Source organism: Podarcis gaigeae, assembly GCF_964106915.1.
Source record: "Podarcis gaigeae genome assembly, chromosome: 14".
In the NCBI taxonomy this organism is placed as follows: Eukaryota; Metazoa; Chordata; class Lepidosauria; order Squamata; family Lacertidae; genus Podarcis; species Podarcis gaigeae.
In genome coordinates, this window is record NC_139690.1 from 27421931 (window position 1) to 27448615 (window position 26685).

Here is a 26685-nt window from a genome sequence, read left to right on the forward strand (position 1 = left end):
GTGCACCAAACAAGGCTGCAATTGCAAAGTGTGTGTTTGTGACAGTGTGACAAGGTCAGATTTCTTTGTTCAACGGAGTCATCCATCAGAAGGGCTTGCCCAGCCCAAGCCCAGTTTAAGGGGCGGGTGGGTTGAAGTACTTCACGCAGCGCATGGTTAAACTGTGGAACTCCCTCCCACAGGAGACAGTGATGGCCACCAACCTAGATGGCTTAGAAAAGGATGAGACAAATTCGTGGAGAAGAGGGCTGTTGATGGCTACTAGCCAAGATGACTAATGTTTCCCTCTAGTGCTGGAGGCAGGAATGTTTACAAATACCAGTTTCTGGAAGCCACGGGAAAGGAGTGGCCTGTCGTGCTTGAATCCTGCTTGTGGGCTTCCCATTGAGGCAGTTGGTTGGTCACTGTGAGAATAGGATGCTGGACTTGATGGGCCATTGATCCAGTGGGCTCTTTTTATTTTCTTAAGTTGCCCATCAGGAGTAGACGCACCTGGTCAGCAGACTCAGTGGGCACACTGCTGCCTCATCCCGGTTCCAGCCTTCCCCACCCCATAAAGAGTTGTATTGTTTCTCTGTTTAACTTAAAACAATTATATCTTAATTTGCTTTGCATCTGTATGAATTCATAAATGCCAATTTTATGCAAATACTTTGCCTTTTTTGGAACAATGCCTTCACCGGTGCTGCAACTGAGCTCTCATCAATGTTCCAGGCAAAGTGACCAAGCACTTCCCACAGATTTGCCAAAGGAAGAGAGAACTGGATTTTTTTATTTAAAAAACCCGCAAGCTGAGCTTCCCACTGCAGCCTGGCAACACATAAGGAACAATCCCCCGCGGAGCTGTTGCGATTAGATTTCACCCTGTGGCATTATAAAGCCTCTTCCTGCCAGGGAAGGGCACACCGTCCATCTCCATGAGCCCCTCATCTAATTTAAGTTGTTTATCTTGGTGGCAGCAAGAAAATTAGAGAGAGAGAAATTAAATCACAGTTCTGGAACTCTTGGTCTGGTTTATTGCCCTCTTATTATATTTTCCCGAGTTGTAATACAGAGTTTTGAGCCCCGTGCCCTCGGCCTCCTCGCAAGTCTGCCAGAACCTTTTAACGGTGACCCAGAGGATAGCTCCAGCCTTAGACATTATTGCATTCCCACTTATTCAGTCTGGGTCTCGTTCTGGCAAATGCAGTCATCTTGAATTGTTCTCAGCAAAGTCTGCAGGTTTTCTCTTTTAACAAGTCTACCGGGCTCGCAGAACACATATCAAGTTATAACGCTCCTAAGTGGCCCGAGTCCATGGAAATGGCAATATAGATGTCATCCTCTGTGACCCAGCCATTCGCTCTGGCTCCATCCTTGATGCAGGGTTCTGGAGTGAAGCATTGTGGTCTTTCAAAGAATGGAGCTGGCTGAGATCCCACCATGCTGTTGTCGGATGTCAGTGGATTCACATAACCACTTTTCACCAGTTCAGACCTTGTGGCTCATCTGAATCCACCCCAAGGGGCTAGATAACCCCAGATAGGAATTGTTGTGGTGGTGTGTTGGCAGGGAAAGCAGCTGGGCAAATCACCACCAGTGCAACTTTTTCATATGACATCACATAAGGACATAAAACAAGTCACTGGCCCATCTAGCAATCCTCATAATCTTCTCAGACTTGTTGGAGAGGCTGTGGAAAAAGAGGCAGCTTTCCCTACCTATGGAGGGACTGCCCACTGGTATTCCAGTTCTGGACAATGGTTAGTCAAGAAATGATGCAAATCTTCAAACATCCCATTCCAACTGCACCACAGCTTTGCCTACTAAAACTATGGTAGGATCAACTGACAGGTTTCAGTTCTCAGGAACTCTTGACATAGATGCTGGTGGCTGCAAGCACCTCGGTCACCCCACAATGGAAGACTCTATAGAATTTGCAAGTTTGTCTTTGGCATGAAAATACATGTAGCAGCTGAAAAAATAACTCATAAATTGCGTGTTGCCAAAGGCTTGGAGGAACTGGAAATACGGACATACAGGACTCCCTCTCTAGAGTACAGCATGAAACTTGGTTTTCCTAATGCTCTCAGGTACTTTACCTACCTAATATTAAGTCTCTCTTGGATATACTGCACTGCTTTTAAAAAAAATTTAATTTGGTTTTACAAGTTTATTCACAAAAAAATATTCTTGCAAATATTAAAGTTTTACATAAGGTTGTTTCAAATCCTAGGACTTCCCTTGTCCGCTCCGTGGGTTCATTAAAAAAAAAAAAACTTTTCCTATACTGCACTGCTTTTTTTTTATTGTGTTGATCTCTTTACTCCAATAAAATATTTTAATAAATAAATAAATAAGAAGAGCCTGCTGGATCAGGCCAATGGCCCATCTGGTCCAGCATTCTGATCTCACAGTGGCCAACCAGATACCTGTGGAAAACCTGCAAGGAGGACTGGAGCACAAGATCCGTCGTCCCTCCTGTGGTTTCCACCAACTGGCATTCAGGAGCATCGCTGCCTCCAACTATGCAGGCAGAGGATACCCATTGCGGCTGGTAACCATTGATTGCCCTCTCCTCCGTGAATTTGTCCAATCGACTTTTAAAGCCATCTAGGTTGGTGGCCAGGGATACAGGTGGCACTGTGGGTTAAACCACAGAGCCTAGGACTTGCCGATCAGAAGGTCGGCGGTTCGAATCCCCGCAATGGGGTGAGCTCCCGTTGCTTGGTCCCTGCTCCTGCCAACCTAGCAGTTCGAAAGCACGTCAAAGTGCAAGTAGATAAATAGGTACCGCTCCAGCGGGAAGGTAAACGGTGTTTCTGTGCACTGCTCTGGTTCACCAGAAGCGGCTTAGTCATGCTGGCCACATGACCCGGAAGCTGTACATCGGCTCCCTCGGCCAATAAAGCGAGATGAGCGCCCCAACTCCAGAGTCGGCCACGCCTGGACCTAATGGTCAGGGGTCCCTTTACCTTTACCTAGGTTGGTGGCCATCACTGCCTCCAGTGGAAAGGAGTTCCACCATTTAACTACGTGCTGTGTGAAGAAGGTCCTTTACTTTATCTGCCTTGAATCTCCCAACAAAAGAATTGGTTGTGATCATTAGAAACACCCACTCAATGGCCGGCGGGCCATTAAGTGCTGTGGTGGAAGCCATGATAAAAGGCAGGCAAGGATAAGAGGCCAACGAGTGCAGTAAGGCATCCGTGCGGAAGGAGACGGCAGCTACGGGGCTGTAATGCTTTGCGGAGCGTGCTTAATGGAAATATCAGCTTGGGCCTGCGAGAGACGCGGCGTTCATGTATAATCAAATGAGGCTTTTCAAACACTTCTGAGCGCCCACCATCTGCTCTGCTGCAATGTACTGGCAGCTCATTCCAAATCCTGGCTCGTTTGCAGATTTCTGCGCCGGGACAGCCGTGCGAGGGAGGGTGCGAGCGGCGCTGCACTTCAGGGCAAGCAGCATGACGGTGAATTACCCCCACCCCTTTAATCACTTACGATGCATTGAAGGTGGGTTGGGCTGTAGGAAGTGCTTTGTCAAGACTTCTCATGAATGACCCTCGCAGCTGGCCTCTCCTGGAAAGCATAGATGGTCTCCAGGACTGGGCCTCCTGCACAAACACCCCAGGAGGAATCAGTAATAAGATTCTTGCACAGGGAAGAACATCAGAAGATCCTGATGGATCAGGCCAGTGGTCATGAGCAAGTCCTGAGCACAAAAGCCCTCTAGCCTCCTGCTGTTTGTACCAACTGGTATTTAGACACATTGCTGCCTCCAACGTTCTGCCCTGGGGCCAAAAGACTTCCCTTTGTTTTAAATCAAGTTTCTAGTCCTCATGTTTCTCACAAAAGGCTTGATTTTAATAGGAAGCGCTGGGATGAGAGAAAGGGAGGGGGTGAGTCAGTGTTTTACTGATAAGGTGAGAAGGAAAAGAAAAGCAAGAATTAACAGCCCCTCTCCATTTCGCTGGGTGTGGGACTCTGCAAGCTGAAACCTCGGAGAAGACAAAGTAAAATCACACAGTTTTTTCCTTTGGGAGAGCAAAACAGAGTCGAGCAAGCCAATACAAGATGAAGTGTCCCCTCTACTTCCTGCTTTAGACTGGTCAATAAATCTTAAAGGGGACGTGCAAGAACCTAGGAACACAAGTCCTTCAATAAATTTGGCTCTAGAATTGGCCCTGGCAGAGGGTTTGACAAGATGACCATTGGGGGCCCTTCTCGCAGAGATTGCATTACTCAGATTAACATCACAGCCTTGTGAGGCTGCACAGCGCAGGACCCCTCTGTGGCAGACCACTCTTGCGAGGACAGGGATGCTGCAGGCACTGGGACCACATGCTTCTGCGGAGGGTGCCATCACTGCAATCCTTGGCCTTGCCCCACCCTGCCTCTGCTACGCAAGGGTCTGTGTCTACGATCTTGGAAGGCGGCAGAAGGAAGGGCAAGGGCTGTCATTGAAACACCTTTCTAATCTTTGCGCATCCCTGCATGAGAAAATGGTCTCTGTGCAGTTGGCGTTCCCCCCTCTTAGTTCAGACTGCCCCATCTCCTTGTGGGATGTAAACACAGGAGCAGTCAATGACAACATTCCTAGAGTGTACATGTTAGAACATGGGGAGGGATGTCTGTCTAGCAAGCAGGTAAACTTCCTGGGGATGGACTTCCTCCGCATGTGACCAGAGGTGGGTGTGGCCTCACCTGTGCAGGTAAATGATAAAAGCACAGGGCAGGCAGCCATATCTCTCTCTCTCATCTTCATCTTCTGAAGGAGCAACATGCCCTCTTGGCTCTCAGCCAAGAGAGGACAGTACTATCTTCCTATAAGATAGATTCTGAGGGATTTTACCTTTTTTAAGCTGTCTGCCTTCTGGGATCATATTGTGAACAGAACGTGAGTAAACTCTTTTATACTTTTATAAAGACTGTGTCGTGTCTTGTATTTTAAGAGGGAACAAAGGGGAAATTACCAGAGTAATTATTATAGAGGTTCTAGCGAACCTGTGCAGACGTTACCGTTGCGAACTTAAAGGGGAATGTCTATGAACTCTGCTGATATTTTGGGAACTTGTTAGCACAAGTTGGATAAGGATATAATTAGTCAATATATCCTCTCCTGCACCCCTGAACATTCCCACACTCCTAGCATCCTTTGGCTGTTCTGGACTGCAATTCCCATCAGCCCCAGCCAGCATGGGAGCTGATGTACTACAAAATCAGTGTTTCTGTGCAGTGTAGCGGCTAGAGTTGCCCCACTCGGAACTGGAAGACCAGGGTTCAGATCCCCACTCAGCCACAAAGCTCACTGGGCCGGTCACTGTCTCTCGGCCTAGCCTACCTCACAGGGTTGTTGTGCAGATTAAAGGAGGAGAGGGGGGAACCACGTACACTACCTCGAGTTCCTTGGAGGAAAAAAAAGGCAGAATATAAATGCAATAAATAAATAATAGCATACCTGTAGGGTAGCAGGGCGGGGAAGGCTGTCCTGTTGCATTTGGGGAGGCTCAAGCCAATGTGTTTTGGGGGTTGCAGGTGCTAAAAAAGCATAGAATGACAGGATCATTTGTAAGGGACCCATGGGGTCATCTAGTCCAACCCCTTGGACTAGATGCAGTGTGACTCTTTTCCTTTCAAACAGGACCAACCTTTGGGGTGTTGGTCTTATGGGGAGGTGGTTAGCTGGCTGGAAGTGACACTGAGATTAGCCAGGAAAAACTGGATTCTCCTAAGGAACCTTCATTAAAATACATGTTCCATGCATTTTAATTTATTGGATATTCAGTAAACAGCTTTTGCTAATTAATCTCCTGATTCACCTCCTCTCTCTTTTTCTCTTTCTCTTTCCACAAAAGTCCAAGTTGGATTCCATCTTGCCATCAGCCTGGCTGATTTTCCACAAAGGGAAGGAGAAGAGACACAACCGCTTTGTGTCTCAGAGGTGTGCTCAATAACTCCCAGTGTAAACAGCGCTGAATGGTTTCGTCTGGACTTCATTTGATCATTGTCGCGGCTGCCGCCGCCACCACACAGAGATATTAAATTCATCTCTGCAGCTATTTATGGCTCCAGATAGCTGCCGGATTTGCATAGCATGTTCCTTAATACAAACAAGACTCTGAGTCCCAGAGCTTTTGTGGAGAATTCCTCACCGTCTGCCCTGTTCAGTTGTTAAATGCATTTATACAATTTGTTCTCTGAGCAGAAATCCCTGCCGGGAGGGACTCTATGTGCTCAGATAGCTTAAAACTGACTGGGGCAATCATTTGGATGCAAGGTAACAGGGGGTGAAAACTCCCAGGCAATTCTCCCACGTGGGGCTCCCATTGAAAAGGAGGTGAAATCCATACCGCACTCCTAAGGCTGCTCTATGTTGTTCAACAACTGAAGCTGAACCTGTTGGATTTCAGTGGGAGAATTTCGCAGATGATTTAGTTCATGATGAAGAACATAAAGGGAAGGTAAAGAGACCCCTGACAGTTAAGTCCAATTGCGAACGATTCTGGGGTTGCGGTGCTCATCTCGCTTTACAGGCCGAGGGAGCTGGCATTTGTCCGCTTCCGCAGACAGTTTTTCCGGGTCATGTGGCCAGCATGACTAAGCCGCTTCTGGCGAACCAGAGTAGCGCACGGAAACGCCGTTTACCTTCCTGCCAGAGTGGTACCTATTTGTCTACTTGCACTGCATGCTTTCAAACTGCTAGGTTGGCAGGAGCTGGGACCGAACAACAGGAGCTCACCCCATCATGGGGCCTCAAACCGCGGACCTTCCAATTGGCTGACCACAGTGCCACTCACATCCCATGAAGAACATAGAATCCTAGAATTGTAGAGCTGAAAGGGACACCAAGGGTCATCAGGTCCAACCCCCTGCAAGGCAGGAGGCCTAGCTAAAGAATCCATGGCAGAGGGCAAAAACCTCTGCTGATGGAGGGTCCACAACCTCCCAATGGAGTCCATTCCACTATCAAACAGCTCTTATCATCAAGCAGTTATTCCAAAGGTTTAGTTGGACTCTCCTTTGTCGATTGAATCCATTGGTTCAGGTCTTCCCCTCTGGAGCAGCAGAAAGCAAGCTTGCTCCATCTTCCATATGACAGCCCTTCAGATATTTGAAGTCAGCTATCGTTTCACCTATTGGTCTTCTCTTTCCCAGGCTAGTCGTACCCAACTCACTCAACTATTCCTCACTGGTTTGGCTTTCAGACCCTTTATTATCTTGGTTGTCCCTCCTTGGTGCACGTTCCAACTTGTCAACATCCTTCTTCAACTGTAGTGCCCAGAACTGGACATAGGACTCCAAGTGGGGTCTTAACAAAGCATAAAAGAGTAGTACCATTACTTCCCTTGAATGAGACCCTAGACTATTGTTGATGCAGCTTAGAATTGCATTAGCTTTTTTTGCTGCTGTATCACAGGGCTAGAAGGGCACTGACGTCACTTCCTGTGAAGAGGAACTCAGAGCTGCAGGGCAAGCCCAGCTATGTCTTGGCTCTTTCCCAGTTTCCCACTAAGAGACTTGTAAGGAAACAGTCAAGACCACCTTTGAAATATGACATGTAACTCCACTTGGTAACAAAAGTAGAAAGTGAAGAGTGTCTGGACAATGCCTTGGCCAGACTCTTCTTTTGCTCTGCCTTGGAATTCAGAGACGGATCCACAAATGCATAATATTGTTCCCCATGGTGGGAAGAAGGAGGAGGTTACTGGTCACAGTGTATTGTTGGACATGAATGCAAAGGTTGAATCTTAATCCAGATTTATGGTTTGGTTATGAGTTCAGATGTGTCAGGCACTGCAGAAGAACAGGCAACGGAGAGTCCATTAAAAAAGAAAAACCCAAAGCTTTTTGTTTCCTTCCACTAATTTAACAATTAAGAAACTGATCTCCTTTTGGAAAGGAGAACAAAAGGGCCTAACAGATCCAATTCCTGCCCCATCCTTCATGGAAAGCCTGTATTTTCCTTGGAAAAGCTGTATTTTGTTACGCTCTGGGGGAGGTCTTTAAAAACTTGAACCTTGCAATGACCTCTGGTTTTAAATGAATACATTGCACTGAACTGGAAACTAGAACTGTATCAAAACTTCTCTCTCTGTGGTTTGAGTTGACTTCCTCCTCCCTTGCCAACAAACACTATTCATATCTTGCTCTCCCCCCCCCCTTTTTTTTATAAATCAGTGTTTCTGTGGTTTTCAAAAGATGCAGAGCACTACTTGGCTGTGCTGGAGTCACTCACTCGGTGTACTTTTAATACTTCCCCTTTGAGGGTACATGGTATGTGCAAAATGTTGACACACACACACACACACACACACACACACACACACACACACACACAAGTTCTTCACATTACTCTCTGCTGCTTTCTCAACACCTGAGAATTGGCCAACTCCCAAGGAGTGCGTTGAATGAGATAGGATCTCAGAGCACCAAAAGCACAGCAAGTTTCTCAATCTCTGGTGCAGAAAAAATATACATGTGTTGGAGGTTCCAGGAGTTGCTCTGGCTGAGATCTGAGGCCTGCCTCCTCTTCCCAGACTGCCCAGCTCCCACACAAGTAGACATCCGCTCTCTGGAGTTAAGAAAGCCATTAAACGTTGCGTGTGAACCAACCCAGAACGGCCTCCTCCAAACATCTAAGAAGCGCAGAAAGTCTTCAAGGGGTCACTTTATCTGAAATCTGACTCTCTGGAAGACTACCTTGGAGGGAGTGTTTCAAGAAGCAGACGTTCCCTTCGCTGCCAAATGAGACTCAGACACACACACATGGATTTCAATGGGTCTTGTGTTGGGTTCCTTTCTGAGCTCCACTTCTGTTTTTCTTTTTCTTTATGGCCTTGTAAAATGTGCCTGGACAATAGCTCACATTTATCCGGTCCGTGACAGACTGCCAGCTGGCAAAGCGGAAAGCGCCTGTTTGATCCAAGGGCAAAGCTACATGTTACATGGGAGGACCACGACTGGATTTCCTGAATTTAACCCTAGAATAGTAGAATCATAAGAGCTATAGAGCTGGGAAGGAACTCCAAGGGTCATCTAGTCCAACCCTCTTCAATGCAGGAATCTCAGCTGGTTTCGCTCAGTTTCACATCATTAGAATCTTAAGCTCAGCTTGCCACATTTTTACACCAATTTGATCATTCTTTTTATTTATTTAATTAATTAATTACTTTCCTATTATATCACATCATCTGCACGTACTGTGTTGCAGTCATATATAAGGTACTAAGAAGGCATAGCATAAAAATAGAACATGCATAAATGAGTAATAGTGGTAAACATAATTTATTCCTCCAGCTTAACTGTTATGCATCTTAACTTTTTAAAGCTTAGTGTTTCAGTCTGCATTTCCCCTAATATACATACTTTCCCCAAGCATTTTTCTTTAATATAATGCACGTTTGCATGTTAATTGTACCAATAGATGCATTTTAGGCACGCATGCACTTTTGAACACCTGTTTTAGTTGGATAACTGCACCTCAAAATTAGGAGACATGCTGATTTCAAAGGTAGTTGCCTTGAAGTGTTGCTTCAAGTAGCAACATTCAAGTTAGAGTTTCGGACTAGGACCTGGGAAACCAGAGTTTGAATCCCCACTCAGCCATGCATGGGCATAGCCAGGATTGGGGGGGGGGCAGGCCTTTTGTTAGGGCTGGCAAGCCTTTTCTTAGGAGGGGGGCAGCATCTGAGTTAGCTATGTATTTTTATTGATTTTTATTGATTTAGGGAGGACAGCTGCCCCTCCATGCCCCCCCCCCCGGCTACACCTATGCAGCCATGAAGCTTGCAGGGTGATCTTGGGCCAGTTACTGCCTCTCAGCCAAACCTACCTCACAGGGTTGTTGTGGGAATCAGTGGGGAGGGCAGAGAACCATGTGTGCCGCCTTCAGCTGCTTGGAGGAAATGGTGAAATATAAATACAATAAATAAACAAACAAACATGGTTAAACAGAAAAACAAACAAACCCCAATCACATTAAACCAACCCACTCAAAGGCTAAATAAACAAGGCAAATTTGGCTCTAAAAGTTAATGGCAAAATGCCAGGAAGATCTCCATTGGGAGGGAATTCTATATTCGGGGCACAGAAGTCGACCATCTTCTCTGGTAGCCAGTGATTTTACCTACACAGGCAAGGCCCTCCAACGACTATCTTACGAAGCAATCTAGAATCTAAACTCAACCCTTGATTTGATCAACTCCAGGCATGGGTCTAGAAGGAGGAGACATCTTTTGGGACCTTCTCTTCACCGTGGCTTCTTCAGCTTCCAAATACTGTAATAGAAGCATTTAAGCAGGCAACTACGCTTGAGGGGGGGAAAAAACACAACTGACCCACCAATTGTTTGTGCTTTTTGAAGTGTGTGATGAGCTTTCTGAGGGTCAGAGCAGTTTGACTCCCTCAGAAGGTGATGGAATTTCCTTCCTTGGAGGTTTGGATGTCAGGGAGGCTTTAGCTGAGATTCCTGCATTGCGGGGTGGGGGTGGACTAGTTAACCCTCAAGGTCCCTGTCCAACTCTACAATTCTATGAAATAAGCAAGAAGTGCAAATATGATAAAGGTAAAGGGACCCCTGACCATTAGGTCCAGTCGTGACCGACTCTGGGGTTGCGTGCTCATCTCGCTTTACTGGCCAAGGGAGCCGGCGTACAGCTTCCGGATCATGTGGCCAGCATGACTAAGCTGCTTCTGTCGAACCAGAGCAGCGCACGGAAACGCTGTTTACCTTCCCGCCGGAGCGGTACCTATTGATCTATTTGCACTTTGATGTGCTTTCGAACTGCTAGGTTGGCAGGAGCAGGGACCGAGCAACAGGAGCTCACTCCATCGTGGGGATTCGAACCGCCGACCTTCTGATTGGCAGGCTCTGTGGTTTAACCCACAGCACCACCCACGTCCCTTTTGCAAATATGATAGAGCTACCTTATAACAGGATCAGGACAGTCTTCCTCCCACATCCCTCATTGCTAGCATCTTCTGGCCAAGTCAAAAGGTCCACCAAGCGGAATAAATTGCAAGGGCGGGACAGGAAACAGGTGGGACACAGCTGACCAGGAATGAAGCTGCAGCAGGGGAGGGAGGGGGGAGAGGGCAAATAATTGCCTAAAATCCCTGCCTATCGAAGTTGTTAATCAAGCCTTCTCCCCGCCACTTTGCTCTGCTCCCTTTTCTTCTTCTTGACTCCAGCAAGTACTTTAACATCCTCCCCCCCTCCTCTCCTTCTTCTTCAAAATTAAAGGAGGGTGGGGAGAGAGACAGTGGTGGAACAGATAAGAGATAATTGCCTGGCTTTGACTCTGCCATTGATGTGAAAATAGGATTGGAATTACTCACTCTGGTTGAAAGGTTAGTTGAAGGTTATTACAGGGAAATTGTTATTCATACATTCCCCCCCCCGCCCCACCCCCTCTGCCTGCTCCCCCTGTGCTGCTGGATAGCCTAAAAGATTAAATCCACCGAGTGCATAATGACCCATCATGGCGGACAATGGAGGGGGAATCTCAAGAGACGCCAGATAACGGAACAGAGGGCCTGCTGAATAATTCATGGGCCGGCAGACATCCCTTGCTAACAGATTACATGCGGGTTTTCATTAGAAGGGAAACCATTTAAAGCAGATTTCAAAAAAAAAAAAGGAGAGAGAGGGGGAAAAGCTGATATTTCTGAAGAGAAGTGGAATTACCATAAGCATTTCTGCACGGTTTGTTTATGCCTTTATAAGTCAGCCTTTCCCCTGACCTTCATACTGAGGGAGGGAGGCCGAAAAGGGATGAAGAGAGGCCTTTGTTCACAGAGGCCTGCATCCCATTTCAAGAGCCAGCGCAGGGATGGGCTTTCCTCCAGCGCAGGCAGAGACTTAGATGAATTTGTAGAGGAGAGGCCTATGGGTGGCTACTAGCCATGATGGCTACGCTCTCGGCCTCCACGGTCGGAGGCAGCAACGCATCTGAATATCGGTTGCTGGAAACCACAGGAAGGGAAAGGGCTCTGGGTTTCCCATGGAGGCATCTGGGTGGCCACTGTGAAGACAGGAAGCTGGGCCAGATGGGCCATGGGCCTGATCCATGGGCACTTCTGGTGTTCCCGTGACCTAAACAGCACACACAAAATACTCCTTGGAGAAGGCAGGCACTGAGAAACTCAGACCACCCAAGGAAAGGAGGGTTCTGATCCGGTAAGGGAAACAGCAACCTGTTTACAGTGGTACCTCAGGTTACATACGCTTCAGGTTACATACGCTTCAGGTTACAGACTCCGCTAACCCAGAAATAGTGCTTCAGGTTAAGAACTTTGCTTCAGGATGAGAACAGAAATCAGGCTCTGGCGGCACGGCGGCAGCAGGAGGCCCCATTAGCTAAAGTGGTGCTTCAGGTTAAGAACAGTTTCAGGTTAAGTATGGACCTCAGGAACGAATTAAGTACTTAACCCAAGGTACCACTGTATACAAACCCAATTGGTAAGCAGGAGACGCATAATCACAGGGTTGTGGGTTTTAGTCCGAAGTTGTAGGGAAGGATTTATGTATTGCAGGGGCTTGCACTAGATGATCCTTGTGGTACCTTCCAGTTCTACAATTCTGGGATTCCGTGGCTGCATTTGCAATACTGGACGGTGGGGTTTGGGGGCGGAGGCTGGGACTTGTATGCTGACAATATAGCTGGGCTTGCTGTGGAAAAATGTGCCTGCATGAGGAGCAGCTGGTCTACAATAACACCCGTCTCGAAACAGCCGAGGTCTCTGAGGTCTCAGCACACACCATCAGTCACTGGGAGCTTCCTGGTTGCCCCTGACAGCAACTCTGACATCCGAGCCACAGCTCATTTCCTGCCTTTGCTGGAGTGGTAGGAATAGTCAGCCAACAAATCAGATCCCTCCAAGAGGAGACGGGGAAGAAAAACCAGTTCAGGAGTCTGATGGATGTTGCTTGGATGCAGCCCTCCTTTCCTCCACCAAAGTAGGAAGACTGTGATTAGCTCTGATTCCTGCATTGCAGGGGGCTGGACTAGATGCCTCTTGGGGTCCCTCCGAACCCTACAATTCTATGATTCTGTGACTGGCATAACTGGAGGTGTTGTTTGGGGTGTTTTATTAGGGGGTGCTGCTGTTGGTTTTTTTGTATCTTTATTTCAGAACCTGTGATTTGAGTGGAAATTGTTTGGTCTGGTTGCATATTTTTTATGTTTTATTTATTGCTTATGGCTACTTTTGTTATGTTATAAATGTGAGCTTTTTTATTTGTTAGCCACCTTGAGCACAGTTTGGGCTGTGTAAAAGCGGCATACAAATAAGATTATTTGTTGTGTTTGTACGTATGAGGGAGACGAGGGCTTTAGGCATCACAGACGAGTTCTTGAAGCCATGCTTTTTCAATAAGGAAGGATGGATCTGATAATAAAACAAGTTGTTTTCTGAAAGAAAGACCCCTGATCCTCCCAAGACATTTACTAAACACTCCTCATTTATTCCTGCAGACCAGCTTAAGCGCTTAATTTCAACGGAGCAGGTTGGTTGCATTATATTAAAGTCTAATTGTTTGTCAAACATGTGCTTGTTGGGAGTTAACCATGGCCTGATCCGTATCTATTTGTTGTTCCATCAACCTCAACAAATACGTTTTAAGGAACTAATCAGCATTTAGTATACAGGCAAATGTTTATCTCCTTATATCTAAATGGAATCCTAATTAAAGCCACCCAGTTCGCATCACTGCCTTTCCAAACTCCACATGGATTATGCTGGGCAGTTTAGCAGGTTGCCAGCTCCTGTTATTATTTGTTTAGTACTAAGACCTGGGTGGGTGAGTTGAAAGGAGTTGAACTGACCCAGTTGTGCCCACCTGGGTATTCTGTGCAGCATCAGCAGAGGCAGACGGGATGGGGAGGGAGGCGAGTTGCTGTGGTCCACAGGACTTCCATCATCAGGAAAGTCCTATGTCTTGGAGCTGGCCCACCAATGAATCAAGATGCAGCAGTTGCCTCTCAGGGTGTTGGTCCGTACAGTAATTCAATACATCCATGAAATACATCTCTAAAACCAACAATGCAAAATATGCCACTGCAACCTTTTCTTGCAAATCCTGCTTGCATATGACAACCTGGAAAACACATTGCTCCTTTTTAGTGAAATGTAGGCCCTGTTAGATAGGCCCATTGTGCTCCCATTTCACAGATAAGGGGATTATTATCAGAGGCAGTGACTGAACGGACCCTTTGGCAAAGACAGAACTTAAATGAGAGAATCCAGCTGGACTTCCGTAAAAATTTACCTAGTGCACAACATGGTTTTAAAATCCAATCCCATAAGGATCTTGTTGGAAATGCTATCAAAGTACTGCAAAGCATCTAATAAGATATGTGTGTGTGTGTGTGTGAGAGAGAGAGAGAGAGAGAGAGAGAGAGAGAGAGAGAGAGAGAGGCAGGCTGCACTTTCATCTTGCTCTGCTTAGCAACAACATCAAAAAGAGCCTTCAGGTAAAAGCTTTCATGTTCTTGGCTTCCATTTATTCTGCCTACCAGAAGCCCTTTCACAATATAACAGCAGTTGGTGTGTAACTCATTCAGCATGCACTAATGCTTCTAGCGATCATAACTAAAGATTTCTGCTGAGAATCTGCTTTGAGAGCAGTGGCTTGAGTTATACAAGGAGGAAAAGCCCATAAGTGTGCAGTACTGGAGTGATGGTGGGGCAGTGATGGCGGGTGGGAAGACTGAGTGGGGTGGGGGACACCATAACGGGACCCCCTCCCCTTTTGGCCTGACCATCCTCCATTCCCTCTCTACAGCAGTGTACTCATTCTCAAGCAGTGCTTTTTTTCTATAAAAAAAAGTTTAGGGGTACTCTCATTTTCCTACTTAGATTGAAATACTGCCCCTCAATGAGGCCAAACTTAGATTCACAAAATGTTTAGGGGTATGCCAACCCCTCACTTAAATCTGAATTCCCAGCGCTGGACTGCAGAACCCTTCAAAACAGAAGACCGCTTCAGAGAAAGGGCTTCAAAGCAGGACATCTGTCTCCTCGTCCTGGGGGGGGGGGCATTGTTCTCAAGGAATATTATTTTTTGATGTTCTGCCTGCAGATAGAAAAATAGAGAACAGTTTTTCTACCTCTCTCAGAACTCCAGAACTCCCAGGCATGCTGGAAGATTGCAGACAGTTAACCCAAGGTACCACTGTACTTTCTTTTAAGAACTTAATTCGTTCCGGAGGTCCGTTCTTAACCTGAAACTGTTCTTAACCTGAGGTACCACTTTAGCTAATGGGGCCTCCTGCTGCCGCCACACCACCGGAGCACGATTTCTGTTCTCATCCTGAAGCAAAGTTCTTAACCCGAGGTACTATTTCTGGGTTAGCGGAGTCTGTAACCTGAAGTGTATGTAACCTGAAGTGTATGTAACCTGAAGTGTATGTAACCCAAGGTACCACTGTACTACTTCACACTGCACAGACTTAATCAAGGCAGGGATGGCTTTAAAAGAGATTCGGACAAATTCCTGGAGGAGAAAGCTATCAATGGCTGCTAGCCATGATGGCTCTGCTCTGCCTCCACAGTTGGAGGCAGCGATGCTTCTGAATATCAGTTGCTGGAAACCACAGGAAGGGAGAGGGCTCTTGTGCTCGGCTCCTGCTTCCTGGTCTCCCATGGGAATCTTGTTGGCCACTGTGAGAACAGGGTGCTGGCCTAGATGGGCCATTGGCCTGATCCAGCAGGCTCTCCTTGTGTTCAAATACAGTGGTTCAAATACATGTTTAGTGCTCAGTAGGGCCGGTCCTATAATGAGGCAGCTGCCTCGGGTGGCAGATGGGGAGGGGACAGAGCTGTGAGTGCCATGTGGCCTGCCCTGTACCCTTTATGCTAGCCTGCTACTCTCAGCTGCCATGGAAGATACTTTCATTTCACCTGTATTGGAGTAAGGTTCAACTGCTCCTTCACTTGGCTTCCATATGTGCCTTGGCAGAGGGCACCGTCTTGTCCTTCGCCTCAGGCAGCAAAATCTCTTGAGCCAGCCTTGGTGATCAGAAGACAGAAAACAGGCAGCCTTGAAATCTGGTGGTGAACAAGCTGGAGTGCAGAAAGGTTCTCAGTGCCAGATAATCTGTTTGATTATTTACTTGCATCCAACTTCATCACAGCAGGCCTATGGAAATCCATCCGTTTCGGTTCATCAGGACCTGCTCTGATCATGTCTCCTGTTGGATACACCCCAGGGATGTCTGAGCTGGAAAAGGAAATCCAAACTTTCTGCTATTTTTAATCCTCAACTTATTTTGGATCAGATCCCTAATATAACATGAACATTCTGTTTCTCTTAGATGATAAACTAGAGGTGAGGAGACAGGTGTCCTGCTTTGCAGCCCTTTCTCTGAAGCAGTCTCCTGTTTTGAAGGGCTTTGCAGTCCAGAGCTGGGAATTTGGATTTACCGTAAGTGAGGAGTTGGCAGATGCCGCAAGACTCCAGTCAGAAGCTAGCTAAGAGCCTGATCCTGCAGCACAGGGACAGATAACTGGGGAAACAAAGAACTTCAAAATCAGGTCACAAACTCTTCAGAGGAGGTCTGCCCTGTGTTCGTAGCTTTCACCTCCACATGCTCCAGCAGTTGCCTTTTCTAAGTACACACTTCCTTCCCACAAAATTGTTCGATTTGGGGCATCAACTGGGCCACGGATGTGAAAAGGAAATGCTTCAGGAAGCCTGATCTGACAGCTGTGCCTTTTGCCTCGTGTTGCTTATTGACCTCCGGTTGTTTCCCCACCATCATGGGAGACGGAAGATCGATGGACCGTGCAGAGCGGAGCACCTCATTGCCTCATCGACTGCGGCCAGAGAGACGTAAACATGGATCTCTGGGTGAACTTTGGAGAGTTTCTAATTGAAACATTAGACCGCTGCACCTCTGACACTGCTGGGGTTGATTTCGCTTCTCATTTAGAGCTGTGGTTTCCTCACACTGGCCAATGCACCGGGTTTTGCTCAACGTATTTTCTCCATGCCACGCTTCACTGTTGCTTACGTTTTGGATTTTCCAACCGCCTTCTTCATCTGGGGCTAAAAATGCAAATGAGGCTTGTGTTTCGCACTCCCCCCCCCCCAAGCAGCTGGCCAGGTGCATTTCAGTTCACAATCTCCTATTTCTTACCCGCTAATGAGGAAGCAGAGGGCGCCCGGGTGGTGCAAAACAGGATCTTCCTTCTTAATATATTTCGACTGAACTGCTAGGCAACCACAGGCAGGGAGAAATGAGCTCCTGTAAGCTTTCTCCACAGACTGATTGCTGGTTTCTGGAAGGCACCAACAGAAAATAAAAATCCACATTCTGTCCCCATGCCGAGAGCTAAGTGTCCCTTTAAATAAATTGCCCCATCATTTCTACTGCAAGACATGAGCAAGAGGTCGCGCAAGGTTGCAGGATCTGGCCTTCCATCTGAATGCAAGTCCAGGCACATACCCTGCAACATTTCTCCAATGAAAATCGGGACGTCCTATTCCATAACAACAACAACAGCTTTATTATTTTATACCCTGCCCTAGCCAGTCTGGGTGACTTCCAACATATATAAGAACATAATGAAACATTAAACATTAAAAAAAAAAAAACACTTCTTTATTACAGGATTGCCTTCAGATGTCTTCTTAAGGTTGAATAGATACTTATCTCCTTAGCTCGGGGGTTGCATAACTCCATACCCTCCAACATTTCTTCAATGAAAATAGGGATGTCCTAATGAATCAAATCAAATTCCAGGATCAAATCAGAAACTGGGACGGCTTCTGTAATTCTGTAATTCCGGGTTGGGACTGTCCCTGGAAAATAGGGATACTTGGTGGGTCTGCAGTCAAGCAGTAAAGAAATGGTGGAAAATAAATTAAAAATTAAACTTCCTCCCACCCACCCCCACCAGATAACAGTGGACAATATTTGCCTCCTGCCCACATTCCCATTCTGGCCCTTTCACAACAGGTGATCTACAGACTTACTTGATTGGATATTGAATGCTGTTAACCTGCGTTTGAAGCCTGACCAAAGAAGGGTTGTCGTTTTTTTTTGCCAACATTAGTCCTACAGAGGGTAAGCCCACTGAAAGTTATAGGCAGAGAAACTGGGTGAGAGTTAGGAACAGTCCAGGGCTGGTGTGTCCTCCTTGATCACCTTTTCATGCTAATATTTTGTGCCACCAAGAACTTAATCCCAAACACAGTACAGCAGTTAGCGCCTCCTTGTTTGAAATTAAGCTGTCCTAAATCCACAAGAATGCAGGCAAAGAGAAAAAGAAATGCAGATATGCTTTATTGTTTTTTTAAAAATCTATCAACTTGTTTCCCCCCCTTTTTTTTTTTTTTTTTTGCAAAGCCTGTCATAATGAATCATAGCCAAGCCGTAATCCTTCGTTAGAGCATTCAGCACTAATTGCTGGCAAGGAGCCACTTGTCTCTCTCTCTCTCTTCTCCCCCCACCCAAACCTCATTTTAACAAAACATTTATGCATGAAAGATTTAATGCCAGGTATCAAGCATATCATTGTAAATTTGCCACTAATTAAGGCTAATTAAAATAATTAAATGGCTGCCGAGTCACAATGCAGAATGGAAATTGCCTCCGCCTTTTCCACGCACCCTGTCCTCGATTCAGATTCCTGTGCAAACATTTCCCCGAGTCCTGATTGGGAACGGCAAGTGTGAATGTGCTTGGGTGTGTTTGTGGGGACAGACGCTCTACCTGGAGAAAGGGTAGGTGTTAATGAAGCTAATATCGCAAAACGAAGGCTGTTGCTTCTTCTCAGTTTGGGAATATTATTTATTAAGGCCCTGTCTCATTTGCCTTTTCTTAATTTGGCGGAAGTGTTGGAAACCAGACACTTCTGTCGCTCTGGGGAGACGCCGGTCCTTGAATATTCATTACTCGCCGGGTTTTTAATCAAAGTTGCAGCCGACCCCTTTGCGCCACCAATATCTCAGCGATGAATAATTAATCCTCTGTTATTTGGAGGCCTGGAGTGAGGATGGGCAGGGCGGTGGTAGCGATGGACCGGCCTGCTGGAGATGCCACATGGCAACTCCAGATGTTTGGGGTCGGCATGTGCTCAGCTCATCAAAATGCAAAAACAACTGGCACCCAGAGCCCAGACCTTCCTGAGGTGGGCCATCTGGCAGGTGAACACAAACCTCTCAGCATTGCAGGAAATGTGCTGATATTCACGGCACACAAGCCTGGAAAAACCTTGTTCTTTCGCCATAAAGACCACCATTGTTGTAAGCTGATTTCTTACCTGCCATTCGCCATGGTTGAGTTACGGCCACTGTAAAAATATTATATGAAAAACAGTTAAAGGCAATCAAGGGAGTCGGGTGAGTCCTGAACCAAGGTTTAAAATGCCAAAGGCCCAGAGAAAAAGAGGCATGTCCTCTGTATGTATTGAAGGTGCTAGACATCTTTGTAGAACTCCCTCCCCACAGAGAATACCGTCTCCTGGTCCGCCATTTCCCAGACTTCTGAGAGAGGTGCAGAATTTTCAAGTGTCCCTATTTTCCAGGGACAGTCCCAGATTTACAGAAGCCATCTCGGTGTCTGATTTGATCCCAGAATGTCCTGCTTTTCCTTAGGATGCCCCTGTTGTCATCTGAGAAATGTTGGAAGGTATGCCGTTAGCTGACCTCCCAAGTCATTTGAAGGCAGTCCTGTATAGGGAAGTTTTTCTAAATGTTTCATGGGTTTTTTTTAATGTCAGACCCACCAAGTGTCCCTATTTTCCAGAGACTGTCCCAGATTTGGGACTGCTTTCTGATTTGATTCCAGAGCCAGTTTCTGATTTGATTCCAGAATGTCCTGCTTTTCCTTAGAACGTCCCTATTTTCATTAGAGAAATGCTGGAGCGTATGGAGACATCACTATTTTCATCGGGGAAACGTTGGAGGGTATGGAGTTATGTGACCCCCGGGCCAAAGAGATAAGTAACTATACAACCTTTAGAAGACATCTGAAGGCAGCCCTGTATAATGAAGATTTTTTAAATGTTTAATGTTTCATTATGTTTTTATATATGTTGGAAGCTGGCCAGAGTATAAATAATATTTTTTTTGTTAATATTGTTATGAATTAAGACACCACTATTTTCTGCCATCAGCAGTGTATATTTTCCTGGGCACGGCTGTGCTGCCTGGGGCCGGTCAGAGTTGTAGTCCAAAAGTTATTTATCTATTCCAGGGTTTCCCAAACGTGGGTCTTCAGCTGTTTTGGACTACAACTCCCATCATCCCTAGCTAGCAGGACCATTGGTCAAGGATGATGGGAATTGTAGTCCAAAAATAACTAGATACCCACATTTGAGAAACCCTGATTTATTCCATTTATATCCAGTCTTTCCTCCAAGAAACACAAGGTGGTGTACATAGTTCCACCCATTTTATTATCGCAACAACAACCCTGCAAAATAGGTGAGGCTGAGAGAGGCAGTTACTGGCCCAAGGTCACACCCAGTGAGCTTAATGGCCAAGTGGGGATTTGAACCCTGATCTCTCCTAGGTCCTAGTCTGACACTCTAACCGCTATGCCACACTGCCTCTCGTGGGCACCAGGTTGGGGATAGCTGGTGTCTGTCAGGAGGGACAGTGTGGAAGCCCAGACTTCTCCAAACTGCATGCTGAACGCTCTATCAAAATTTCATGATGAGTTTCAGTTACTGCCCTTTTGAAACTCAGCTGAAAGGTTACCTGTTATCCTAGATGATGAGGCTCCTTGTAATACACACCCTCTCTCTTCGTGGAATTGCCACTGTGGAACTGGAGATGGGGCTACTGGGAAGTGTTGGCAGCATCATAATGGAAGCTGGTTTGTTGTGAGGACAAACTCAGCTGAGAGCCAGAGGTCTGTCGAGGTTGAAGCACTCCTCTTGAAACACAGTCTTGGGTTCGAATTCTAGGCTCCACCGTAAAGTAGACTGGCTCAGTGGCCTCAAGCCAACTGCTCCATTTCTCTGGCATGTCCCGTTTTTTTTCTGGAGCACTTGGTAGGTATGTCAGCATTCCTACGCACCACCCCAATTTCTGTGTGGTGAGAGGAGTTCCTGGCACTTACCCGTTTCCTGTTTCCTTGGAACGAAGGTTAGAAGAAACTGCGGTGTCTCACACACCACACTGGCTCTTGTTCTCCTACCTAGCAGCTAGGTGAGCAGGGTGGAGGAAACATCCACTCATTTGTTCTATGGCGCAGAGCAACTTCTTTGGTTATGCTAATTGTGGTGCTTAATTTGGCAGCCAAGACCATTGCCTACATTACCAGAGACTGGTTCGACAAGCTTGCTCTCATACATTTCACCCCACAGATACAGGATCCCAAGAACTGGAAGGGACACTGACCAACGCCCAAACCCACAACAGTATTGCGCACACTGACTGACAGCAATAGCTCTCCAGGCTTTTCAGTCCTCCCTCCACTCTTTGAACCTGGGACCTTCTGCCGGTGCTCTGATGCCAATCTTCAGCTCTTTTCCTGCTGTTGGCCACAGGCTTAGGGCTGAGATGCAGCTGATACAGGCGCTGCAAGAGACCCAGTTTAAACTTGCACAATAAATAATTGACTCTCCTGGCAAATTGCTCCTGGGCTTTGCACATCGCCTACCCTGTAATGGAGCACCTCCCACTTAAATATTGAAAGCCTAGGAAACTCACGGCTCCATCCTACACCCCCAGACTGACGAGCAGGATGCGAAAGAAAATGTGGATAGGACCAAAAGCATCCTTGATGAAGTGAATGCCTGTCTCACGCTCCAAAGATCAGGGTCCTAAATACAAGGTGCTAAACTGTGGGTCCCAGCATGTTCCAGGGTGGACCATACAATGATGGGCACTCATTTGAAGTCTGTTTCATCGTTCCCTGAGCTGACAAGTTCACTGTCACCTTTGTGCACTCTCTCAAGAATCAGACTTCCTCCCTGTCCTCCTTAAATTATATTCGAACCCACCTACCCACCCACACTAGCAATAAAAAGAAGAAGAAGAAGAAGAAGAAGAAGAAGAAGAGGAGGAGGAGGAGGAGGAGGAGTTTGGATTTGTTATCCCGCTTTATCACTACCCGAAGGAGTCTCAAAGCGGCTAACATTCTCCTTTCCCTTCCTCCCCCACAACAAACACTCTGTGAGGTGAGGAGCATGTGGAGGAGCAGAGACGCAGAGACGCGAACCCGGTTACCCAGATTACGTGACTCTTAACCACTACACCACACTGGCTCTCAATATAAACTGACTCTGTCTGAACTTCTGATGTAGTCTTCTGGGGTAGCCTGTCCATGTGCATACCTATGATTTCCCAATGATTTCTGCACTGCAGCAGGTTGGACTAAATGGCCCTTGGTGTCCCTTCCAATACTACAGTTCTATGATATTATACCCTTTACTGTTTGCATCTGGAAGACTGCCATTGGGAGCATAGCCTAACCTTGCAAAGATAGCACACAAATAAATGACAATGAAAATGAATTTGTCTGACCGTCTTAGCCTCTTGGCTCTAGAAACTTATTTTGCCTGAGCTTAGTAAGAATCTGGTTGCAGAGGGCAAGATGATCCAGCGATATATATCCTGCCTACATTTCCCTGTGCTTCCTACAGTGGAAGTGAAGAGGATGCCCACCAGAGAAGGAGCTTTTTCCAGTGGCAACTCCCCATTTGTAAAATGATATCCCCAATAAAAGGGACGCGTGTGGCACCGTGAGTTAAACCACAGAGCCTAGGGCTTGCTGATCAGAAGGTTGGCGGTTCAAATCCCTGCGACCTAACGGTCAGGGGTCCCTTTATCCCCAATAAAACACCTTTTATTATTTATTATTTATTATTTATTATTTATTATTTATTATTTATTATTTATTATTATAAAATACCTTTTATCCCCAATAAAACACACCTGCTACTGATGTGGTCTGCTTTTCGGTGCCAGGCTAAGACATGCCCAACTGCCCAGACTCTTTAACTTCGATCCCCCTGTCCAGAGCAGCTTTCCCCAACCCGATTCCCTACTGATGTTTCGGATCGTAACTTCCATCAGCTCCAGAAGAACATAAGAAGAGTCTGGCTGGAACAGGTCAATGACCCATCTAGTCCAGCATCCTATTCTCACAGCAGCCAACCAGATCCAGTGCCGGATTTACATATAAGCTAAACAAGCTATAGCTTAGGGGCCCACTCTCTTGGTGGCCCCCCAAAAATGTAAAGAAAAAAATTGGATGTACATTTCCAAAATATAAGATAAAAAACAAATAAAATAAAACCTACATAAAGCAACAGTGTTTTGTGTTGTGTAGGCTCCTATGATGTAAGTAATACAGCCTGCTAGCCTGCTCCTAAAATATCACTGGTTTGTTCATTTCTATATATAGGGTTCCTACATTCTGTATGGACTGGTTGCATGGCAACATGTGCAAATGGCTTTAGATACCTGTTAGGTCCATAAATAGAGGGACGCAGGTGGTGCTGTGGTCTAAACCACAGAGCCTAGGGCTTGCCGATCAGAAGGTTGGTGGTTCGAATCCCCGTGACGGGGTGAGCTCCTGTTGCTCGGTCCCTGCTCCTGCCAACCTAACAGTTTGAAAGCATGTCAAAGTGCAAGTAGATAAATAGGTACCACTCCGGCGGGAAGGTAAACAGCTTTTCCAGGCACTGCTGTGGTTCACCAGAAGTGGCTTAGTCATGCTGACCACATGACCTGGAAAAACTGTCTGGGACAAACACTGGCTACCTTGGTCAGTAAAGCGAGATGAGTGCTGCAACCCCAGAGTCATTTGCGACGGGATGTAATGGTCAGGGGTCCCTTTACCTAGGTCCATAAATATGCTACCATATAGCATATATTCAACACAAAAAACAGCGACAATTTGTTGTTGACAAAGAACAGCTGGACATATTAAGCTACCTTCAGTAGCTTAGGGCCTCATCAAACCTAAATCCAGCCCTGACCAGATGCCTCAATAGTAAGCCAGCAAACAAGACCTGAGAACAAGAGCCCTCTCCCATATTGTGGTTTCCAGCAATGGGCATTCAGACGCATTGCTTCCCCCATTGTAGAGGTAGAGCATGGCTGTCATGGCTAGTAGCCATCACAAGTGTTGTCCTCCGTGAATTTGTCTCATCTGCCTCCTGTGAGAGGGAGTTCCATAAGAGCTGCCTACCTGCTGAAGCTCTGGGAGTGGCTGAACTCTGGAGACAGCTAGTGCATTACAAAACAAGACAGGTGGACCGACCTAAGAGATGGTTCCTGAGACCCCCAATCTTCATATCAGGCCCTGCACGATCATTCAACAGAGTTTCAGGTTTCAGTAGCACATTTAACAAATTAGGAAGAACATTTGAAAGCTTCTATTCATTATCTTCATCATGTGGCGGTTCAGAAACTGTCAATTGCCTGAAAAAATTGACACACACACTTTTTGTCATCCTAATCTTCTACCCTCCTCCTCCCCTGGAATAAAACCCAGGTTGTCTGTTTCCTTCCCCTCCCCCACCACCTTGTTGAGACAAACCTGCTTCCAGCAGCTTAAAGTATTTGGTTTTTCTAGGATTATATCCTTCACCCTCCTATCAATATGAACCATTTTGCATTTCAAAAATCCTTCGGCAAACAGAGCCGGTTTGTCTTTTGTGTTTGCTAATTTAAAAACAAATATTTGCCTGCCAAGCAATACAGTCTCTTAGGATGAGCTATTAATAGGATAATTAGGCAGCCAGTAATGAAAAGGATTGCTGGTAATTATGGCAAGATTTGTTTTGGCATTTGAAGGCAGAAAAGGGAGGCTGGAGTGAGGAACATCTACCTTGAAGTTAATTAGCACGATTTGAAGATACCTGAAAGAAAAATAGGTGGCTGGTAAGGTCTTCAGTTATTTATTTATTTATTTATTTTACTTTTAAAGAGACGGCACAAAAATTTGCACACAATCTGGAAGGGAAAGAAAGTTCTGGCTTCTCAAAGGCAGGGTGCGGAGATCTTACGCCATTTATTTATTTATTTCCCACCTTTCACCCTAATGTCCCAGGGTGGTATTCAAAACAATAGTTAACAAAAATTAAAACAACTTACGACCATAAGAACAAGGTGGGCCCTAAAAACACATACCTGTAATGGAATGAAAGAGACTTTGCAGAACACTGGATCTCTTGGCTGGGAGAAAATCTTATATTTATTAATCACATTTCTAATAACCACCCAGCCCCCCCCCAAGTGTTCCTAATTTCCGCAGACAGTCCTGGATTTACAGACGCCATCTCAGTTTCTGATTTGATCCTGGAATGTCCCGCTTTTCCTTAGGACATGCCTATTTTCATTGCAGAAATATTGGAGGGTATAGTAGAATGTCCCTGTTTTCATCTGAGAAATGTTGGAGGGAATGGAGTTATGTGTCCCTCAAGCCAAGAAGATAAGTACTATTCAATCTTTAGAAGACATCTGAAGGCAGCCCTGAATAGGGAACTTTTTTAAATGTTTAATGTTTTGTTAGGTTTTCATATATGTTGGAAGCTGCCCAGAGTATCTTGGGCAACCCAGCCAGGCAGGGTATAAATAATAACATTATCATTATTAGGTTACTGTATTTCAAAAAGAACCAGGACACCCTGAATGTTGTTTTACTTGCCGAGGATTCAGAGCAAACCGCCACCTTCCGGAAATTCAACCCGGATGTCACTTCTGCCCTAATTATTATTATGATGGAATAGGACGTCCCTAATTCCATCAGAGAAACTTGGATGGTATACAAAAAAACATTTCACAAGTAACAACATAAAACACATATGGGCAACTGGAGTGACAAAATCCATCAATTCCGGTTTCTCTTTGGTTCACATTTTTCCTGTCTTCAGGATATTGCTGAAAATTCATCAACACCTCAGTGCAAATTTCGCCTCATACCTCCATTTTTGTGTGCAAAATGCCCATGCGCTGGTGAGAAGTAGGGCCAGATTTAGGTTTGATGAGGCCCTAAGCTACTGAAGGTAATGGGGCCCTTTATATGTCCAGCTGTACTTTGTCAACAACAAATTGTTGCTGTTTTTGTGTTGAATATATGCTATATGGTAATTTATGGACCTAATAGGTATCTAAAGCCATTTGCACATGCATATTGTAGGCACCCTATATATATAGAAATAAGCAAACGAGTGATAATTTAGGGAGCAGGCTAGCAGGCTGTATTACTTACATCATAGGATCCTACACAACACAAAACACTGTTGCCACCAACCTAGCCTCTGGTTGGGCCGCAGCTGCTGCTATATCTCAGTCTACCCTGTAGGATGGATGGTTTGCTGTGAGGATTTGCTCTCCATCTACTTGCAACCATTCCCTTCCCCTGTTTGCACCCACACTTGCCCTCCCTGAGCTGCCTGCCTGCGACGATGACAAGACGACTGGGGGAACCAAGCACATTCTGGAGTTTAGCCGAGGTCAAATGAATATTGAAATGCAAGCAAGGCTCTTCTGTTGGATCTCTGTCCACTATGAGTTAATGCTTTTCTTTAAGTACATTTGCCATGTTACAACCCCCCCTCACCCCCCTCGCTCAAAAAATATGCAGTAGCTGGAAGGATCTAAAAATGATTAATTAGAAAATTACATTTATATAACCCTTTAATCTGCATTTATAGGTTGCCAAGGGCAGAAGGTGAGGTAGGGGAATTACATCCAGATTAGCTTTGATCCCAAAGAAGCCGAGATCTGAGATT

The 26685-nt window shown here is 45.9% G+C and overlaps 1 long non-coding RNA gene across 1 annotated transcript; it reads right to left on the reverse strand.

Annotated features, from left to right (window-relative positions):
• Nucleotides 1-1617: 1617 nt before the first annotated feature.
• LOC310831972 lies at nt 1618-9886 on the reverse strand. The gene is made up of 3 exons (XR_014558075.1): nt 9815-9886; nt 3013-3858; nt 1618-1732 (listed from the first exon to the last, which is right to left on the reverse strand). It is a non-coding gene; the product is annotated as an uncharacterized lncRNA (long non-coding RNA).
• Nucleotides 9887-26685: the final 16799 nt, after the last annotated feature.